The sequence below is a fragment of the Peromyscus leucopus genome, chromosome 19 (genome assembly GCF_004664715.2).
Source record: "Peromyscus leucopus breed LL Stock chromosome 19, UCI_PerLeu_2.1, whole genome shotgun sequence".
NCBI lineage: Eukaryota > Metazoa > Chordata > Mammalia > Rodentia > Cricetidae > Peromyscus > Peromyscus leucopus.
In genome coordinates, this window is record NC_051079.1 from 69,917,593 (window position 1) to 69,925,852 (window position 8,260).

An 8,260-nucleotide genomic window follows, 5' to 3' on the forward strand; every position below is an offset into this window, starting at 1 on the left:
CTTCAGCCACCAGAAGCAAGCATGGGTTGCATCCATGAAGAGTACAGTTCTGAGGTCACAGCCGACATGACACCAGCAGCACCCTCTACCCACTGAGCTCTGAGATGCTGTCATCTAAAAGGGAGGTGGCATTGTGTGGGATCTGAATCTTCCATGGCAGGATACCTTCAGAATGCTGTCTTCTCTGACAGCCTGGTTTTCTTGGCCCCAAGGGGTGGAGGAAATGGTGTGTGACTTGACATAGCATCACTGCCTCCTCCTGCCCCAAACAGCAGATTTCTTCAGCCTTATCTCCTAATTTCCCCTTTTCCTCCTTCCCACACACACTGGGGGTAGCCATGTCATCACAACACCCCCATTTAGGGTGGTTTTGGAGGAAACCTAATTCCGCTGGATTCTACTAAGGGTTAATGGACGATGGGAGTCACAGTTTGAACCTCCTAGGAAACATACTCTGCAGTGAAGACCCTGTACAGGGGCTTTGTTCCCAAATGATGTGTTCTGAGATCAACTCTAGAAGGAAATCAGAAAGGCAAGGAGGGGCAACATGGCAGAGAAAAGCCCCAGGAAGGATCATTGTCACCCTGTGGGAACTAGGCTGCTGCTCTGTGGAATATTCCCTTACTATGTGAATATATGTTGCTGGGACTGGTTTAATAAAGAAGCTAACTGGTCAATACATGTACAGGATAAGGTCAGGCAGGAGAGCCAAACTAAGAATGCTTGAAGGAAAAAGGGTGGAGTCTGGAGTTGGCAGCAGATGCAGAGCGAAGCAAGATGGGCATGCAGTACTGAGAAAAGGTAGCAAGCTACACAGTGAAGTGTAGATAAGAAATATGGGTTAACTTAAAAGGTAAGAGCTAGCTAGTAACAAGCCTGGCTATTGGCCTAGTATTTATAATTAATATTAAGCCTCTTTGTGGTTATTTGGGAACAGCTGGGCAGACATAGACACTTCTTCTCTCTGTGTTGGTGGCTTAGTTATGGCTACTAACCTGGGCTTCAGGTCACCTAAAAAGGCCATAATCGTGGACAAGGCAGCTCCCATGCACAGTTGAGGGCTGAGGTCAAGCATTCTTCCATCCTAGGGGAAGAACCATAATCAAAGCCCAGGACACTCTTGCCTGTGAGCACTCTCCCTGAGAGATAGTGTGAGGAATTTAGGATCACAGCAGTGATGAACACACACCAGGCCTCCAGCACTTGTCTATTAGGAGACTTCAATCCTTCAACAGCAATGTGGAGCAATTGGTAACATCATCTGGATGAGCCAATCTAACTCCTATGGCAACAACCCTCCCCTACAAGTATTTGCCGAACTTTTTCACTCAGTCTATTCCAGGGTCTTCCATGAAGAAATAACCACCAGGTAGGAACAAAGGGTTTTGTCTTTCTGTGGCAGACTCATTTCACTTTGCATAACTCCTTCCAGGCCCATTCAAACCCATTAGGATTCTGTCACCTGGGATGTCTTGAACCATCAGAAGCACAGAAGCAGAAATCACAATGGTGATGGCTGGGATGGGAAAGAAGGAAATAAGGGCTTGTTCCTTGGGGACAACGGTTAGGCTTTGTGAGGTGAATAAATTCTAGAGACCCACTATGTAGGGAAATGTGCACAGATAAAGTCTGGGACAATGGATTCCATTTGAGTGAGTCTCATTGGAAGGGTGTAGAGATGGCACTGTCCATTTCAGGAAACTTCCAGAGTTAAGTATAGAATGCAGCTATGGACCTGTCAACACAATGCGCTTCAGTGAGGACCATGAGTCAGTGTACATGTGTCAGGGCTAATGAATATTCTACGTGAATTCAAGAGGCTAACTATAGGGAAGACAGAGAGCCCATGGTAATACACTGTGTTGTCTACAGTTTCTCTAGACACTCAACACTAAATATTAAAAACTTGCTTTTTTTTTTAATTAAATATGAGGTTAGAGATAAGAGAGAAAGAGAAAGGCTTTGTGTGTGATTCAGGTTGGATGTGGCTATGAACTTACACCATGATGCTTGCCATCTACCTCAGCTGGTGGTGGAGTAAGTAGTAGGCTAGGGATAGAAATGGCAGGAAGGGAACTGTGTCTGGGACATGTGGAGTTTGGTTTGTATCCAGCAGGGAAGAAGCTGCTACATGGTTTCATTGTCCTTTTCCTTTCTCACTCCAGTCATTTTCTCTGAGCAAGGCAATGTGTGACTCAGCACAGAGCTGCATCACAGAATCACTGTGCCCTGTCATATAGAAAGCTTGGGGATGCTAAGCAAGGTCTGCCCACCTATTACACTGATGGCGACCTGTCTATGACCTAGATTGTGTGGCTTCTTTGTAGCTGTGTTAGATAGAATGCAGAGACCCCAGATGGTTGAAAATCAGTCCCTTGGAATGGCATCAGTGCTCAACACCAGCATCGTCTCACTTGAGTGTTGGTACGGCTGACCCTGGGTGGTTTTTGAATTTTCATCAAATAAATTGAACAGAGCCTAGGCATGGCCAGAGTTGAATTAGCATATTTAAAGGACTAGTTGAACAGAGAATTGCAATGGAAGGAAAAGCATTGCTCCTTCCTAGAAAAGCATGGCATGCCACACGGATGGCACAGATGATCCTCGTAAAAACTGAGAACACCCTGGCCCTGCCATGAAAACATGAGGGGATGCTGGCTGGGTCCTAAACATACGGGGTGAAGGAGTAAGAGGCATGTCTGGCCAGAAGCACAGCTTATGCAGGGTTAGCCTCTCTTAGCGTTCTAGAACGCCACTAGATATGTGCAAGGCACCTGAACCACAGGCCCATCTTGCTGCGGCTACTGTCGCTCCTAGTTCACCTGATTAATTTTGGCTGGCGACATCTTAAGTCAATTGGTCTGCAAAGGCAATTGCTTCTCACATTAATTATTTTCTCAGTGAGCAGCCAAATCTAATAAACCAGAACAGTTTATGAAATGGGACTGTTTAGATATGAATAATTGGGCCTTCATCAGCCATGAGTTCCAACTTCTCTCCTGCTGCCTGCCCTTTGCTTGTTCTAGGGCACTCAGAGAGGGAATTTATGTCTTTGCAAAGACCTGGCTGGTACTCTCCGGTGGGACCACGACTAAATGACTCACCATACTGGGGGTGCCTTCTTCTGGTTCTCACCCTAGTTTCAAGGTCACATATGTAGTGAGCTAACACAAAGAGGAAACATCAGAGTACAAGTGTGGACTGGTGGACCATGCTATACATCCCAGGTCTCCAGGAAGTCTTCATCTCCAGTTGTCATGGAGAACTGAGGATTCTCCTAGCCTAATTACTATCTACGATTATGTGGCATTGAGTGTTGGCCTAGAAAGTGCTTCAGCGGGCCTTTTGGCTATCCAGAAAGTATCAATTACAGTATTGTACGGTGAATTAGATTCTGATGCCCATAGCCTGTAGCTGTGACTCTATTTAGAAATGGATACTTTGCAAGCATGATTCAATTAAGGGTCTCAAAGTGAGACTCTTGTGTATTTCACTGAGTTAGCCAAAATGCAACTCTAAGTGTTCTTAGACAAGCAGAGAAGTGGAGAGAGGCTCAGGAAAATGGAAGAAAGGCTGTAATGATACAGCCACAAGCCATGGAGACCTGAATCCCTCAGGTCCCTAAAACTGTACCAGACAAAGGAAGACCATTCTGAGGACTTTGTTATGAGGCAGTTTGAAGTTATAAGTTAGTTCTACACAAGTCGAATATGCAAATACTGGTTTTATTTCTACACATTAGCAACAAGCAATCTAAAACTGGAATTAGGAAAAATAGTTTCAGTTGTAATCATATGACAGAATAACACATTTAGGGACAAATTTAAAGAAAAGCAGAATATATGCCCTGAAAACTACAAAATGCTCTTGAGAGAAATTAAACAAAGCTCAGGTAGAATGGAGGAGACCTGGTGCTCCAGGTCTATAGGCCTTAGGGGAGTAAGAACAGCTCTTTCCAAGCTCTTACTGAGCCACTGATGTGCCTTGGTATCACACTGAGGGAAGATGTGTAGATTCATAATGAAATGTTTATCGGGTAAGAACAGGACAGAAGCAACTTTGAAAGCACAAAAGTTGAAGCATGCAGCCAACTCAAACTGACAGTCTAGCCACAGTCATCGAGGCTGTGTGCTATCGGTGCTCGAAAAATAAAATCTTGAGGGGGCTGGAGAAATAGCTCAGTGGTTAAGAGCACTTCCTGCCCTTCCAGAGGATCCTAGTCGAGTCCCAGCACCAACATCTGGCAGCTCACAGCCACCTGTTCCTCCGGTTCCAAGAGATCTGACACCTACACCCTCTTCTGGCCTCCAAGGGCCAAAATCTATGTGAAAAAAAAAATCCTGGGTGTGGTGGAGTGTTTCTGTAATCCAAGGCAAAGACAAGAGGGGAGCTCCCTGGCCAACCAGGCCAGCCAAATTGGCCAACTCCAGCCTCAGTGACCAAGCAACCCTGTCTCAAAAAGAAAATAAGGAGCCGGGCGGTGGTGGCGCACGCCTTTAATCCCAGCACTTGGGAGGCAGAGCCAGGCAGATCTCTGTGAGTTCGAGGCCAGCCTGGACTACCAAGTGAGTCCCAGGAAAGGCGCAAAGCTATACAGAGAAACCCTGTCTCGAAAAACCAAAAAAAAAAAGAAAAGAAAAGAAGGTTGACATCGACTGAGAAGACCTCCACACACTGGCACGTACACATGCACGTGAACGTACAAACACATGCACACAAACCTCATACATGAACAATAAGCCTAAGAGAACAGAATGGAGACAGGCCGTTGGCACTGCAACTGGGACCTCACGCCCTTCTCGGTAGCTGATGGCACCACTGGAGGAAAATGCAGCCAGCCAGCACCTGGACTCTGACAACACGCTCGGCCAACAGGACCTGGCTGAAGCTCTAATACGCTGGACATGCCCTGCGGGGCCTGAGACACATTTGCAGAAGCAGGCAATGTCCTGGGATAGAACACAATGCAAACACAATTAAGAAACCTACAGTGTCCTCAGAGCATAATGGAGCTAAACTAGAAATCAATACAGCAGGACAACAGGAAACTCTCCAAGCACTTGGAAATGACACGAGGTCTTCTAAATGAGCCCTGGGGCAGAAAGGACGTCTCAAAGGACATTTAGAAGAAAACAGATATTACCAAAGGGAGGAGAGTACAGCACGGTATGTTTACGATGCAGCGGCAACAGCGACGTTGGGGATGAACACTGCCACACGGTCACAACCGAAGCTCGCAAATGATCACAGTCCATGTGTCAGTAAACCGGGGAAATGTGATGAGATAGATGGAAACCAGCATAAGGAAGGAAAGAAACGAATAACGTGTGATATGCAACATATACCACAGAAGTTAGCGGAACTGAAGGGAGGGAACCAATGGGGGGGGAAACTTGGTATTCAGAAAAATGACAACCCCTTAGAAAAACAATGAAAATAAAGAGCAGCAAAATATTACAAGGACCTTAAATCAGTAGTTGTCAACATTCCTAATGCTGCGACCCTTTAATCCAGTCCCTTGTGTTGTGGTGACCCTCCACCATGAAATTATTTCATTGCAACTTCACAATTGTAATTTTGCTACTGTTATGAATGGTAATGTTAACAACTAATATTAATATGCAGGATATCTGATAGGCAACGCGGTGGGGGTTTCAATCCACAGGTTGAGAACCATTGCCCTTAATGCATTGAAAGTCAGAACTACGATAACAAGATTTGCTTTAAAAAAAAAAAAAATCAAAAACCCAGAAGAAGTGAACAAAGTTCCATGGAATTTAGTAGCACAAAATAGCACAGATTTATCATCTCACAGTGTTCAAGATCAGAGGCTGAAACGGCCCTTTTCTTCCTTTTCTTCCTTTTCTTCCACCCAGAGCCAGCAGTGCCTGCTGGTGACTCTAGTGTCGTCTTTACCACCTTCTGTCCTTTAATGCTGCTTTGGTCTCTTGGGGTTGGATAGTCCTTATTTAATTCCTTATTTTACGGCGGGTTATTAGGATTTGAGTGCCATCTGCCATCTTCATTCCCACTTGGCTCCTCTAAGCCCCTCAGCGGTTCCGGGAACCAGGATGTGGGTGTCCATCACCCCCACAAACTACCCACCAAAAGTAAATAAGAAGCAGTCCCATAAGCAGTGAGAAAGGTGAACTAATAATGCACACTATTCCCAAGAGGACTCATGGGAGACTCTAAGCATGGCTACTGTGGGACTGGACCTTTGACAAACAGCAACCAACTCCACATAATCTCCCCTAGAAAAGGGAGTAGGGGGAAAAACTTCTGGGTTTTTGTTTTGTTTTTTGCTGTTGTTGTTTTGTTTTGTTTTTTTACTGGAACTAGCATTGTGCTGGTATCAAAATTAATATATCACACAGTGAGGAAGATGCTCTCACCAGATTAAATTACTAGCAAATAAATGAAAAAAAAAATCAATCAAAATAATCAAGCACAAGGCAATTTTAAAATGCAAAAAGCAATTATTGTACTAATTCCCACCTACAAACTAAAGAAGAAAAATCATCTAATCAAAACAATAGAAAGAGCATTTGATGTACCCACTCTTGGGACAAAAAGAAAAACTCTGAGAAAGTCAGGGGATTGCACCAACTTGATAGGCACATGCACAGTGGTGCTCAGTTAAAAATGGGGTGTAGAATGAAACAGGGTTCTCAAAAGATGAAGCACAAATGGCTGAGAAATGCTTAAAAATTATTAAACACCCTCAGCCATCAGGGAAATACAAATTAAAACTACTTTGCAATTTCATCTTACCCCAGACAAGATCAATGGCCAAGATCAATGAAACAAATGACCGTACATGTTGGTGAGGATGCAGGAAAGGGGAACACTTATCCATTGCTGGTGGGGGTGCAAACTGGTACAACCACCGTGGAAATCAGTGTGGAGGCTCCTCAGAAAGCTTGAAAGTAGATCTACCATAAGATCCAGCTATGTCACCCTTGGGCATTTACCCAAAGGACTCTATATCTTACTACAGAGATAGTTGCTCCTCCATTTCATTGTAGCTCTATTTATAATAGACAGAAACTGGAAACTGCCTAGATGTCCATCAACTGATGAATAGATCATGACAGTGTGGTACATTTACACTGTGGAATATTATCCAGCTGTTAAGAAAAATGAAATTACGAATATTTAGGTAAATGGAATCAACTAGAAACAATTACCTCAGACTCAAAAGACAAATCTTGCACATTTAATATGTGGATGTTAGCTTTTAAGCTATCAATAGTGATATGTGCACTTTGTTTAGAATATCCACAGAGGTTAGGTGGCTGGGCGGGGGAGGGGAATCTTCCAAGGAAGGGGAAATAGAATACAGCTCTATGAAGAAATAAAGGGGAAATCAGAATAGGAGGACTAAATGGAGAGAGGGATTTGAGGGCAAGGTAGGATAGAGAAAGGAATATGGAGGGCAGCCAACACTAAAAGCTTTTGAAAGGCCATGTGGAAATCTATTACTGTAGAAGAGCCCTAAATGTGTGTGTATTTAAATTCACATATATGAGTGTGTGTGTGTGTGTGTGTGTGTGTGTGTGTGTGTGTGTGTGTGTGTGTGTGTGTATAGTTACCATATAATAGAGGAGACAATGGCCCAACTAGACATCACAGGCCACCAAGTCAAAGCTCAGTACCACAAACATATTACATCTTGTTGACCTGTTGGCCGAAGGGACCCCATGGGCCTCCAAATGTTACAGGTTATTTCCAGTGCTATATTGGTCACCCTCCACAGCCTGATGAGAAAACCCTGTTGCTGAAGTCACCACAAACTTATGCCATTGAACACTGAGGAAGCAAGCTGGTGTTCAACCAGATGCTTCACCCCTGCTGACTAGGATTCATCATTCTGGAATGTACTCTATGTGCTACCAAGGGAAAAAAATTATCAGTCTCACCCAGCTACAAGGCCTGCGATCTATAATAGCAACCTGTCAGCAAGATATACCTAATGGCACAAATGTTAGGGAAGTAGTCAACTACTGTTTGGCTGCATTTAAGGCCCACTTCAGAGGAAAACATACCTGACGTTCATAAGACAAAGAACCTGAGACTAAACAGGTCATGGACCCTAGAGGAAAACCTCTTTGAAGTGGGTAAGGCCGAAAGCACTAGGCCATGCCTTAAGCTAACAAAGAACTCTGACATGCTTAGTAGTATCCTGGTCCAGAGGACCCTGAAACTGGACCCTCAAGATGACCACTGCTAACATACGACCCAGAGCTAACCAGGAAAC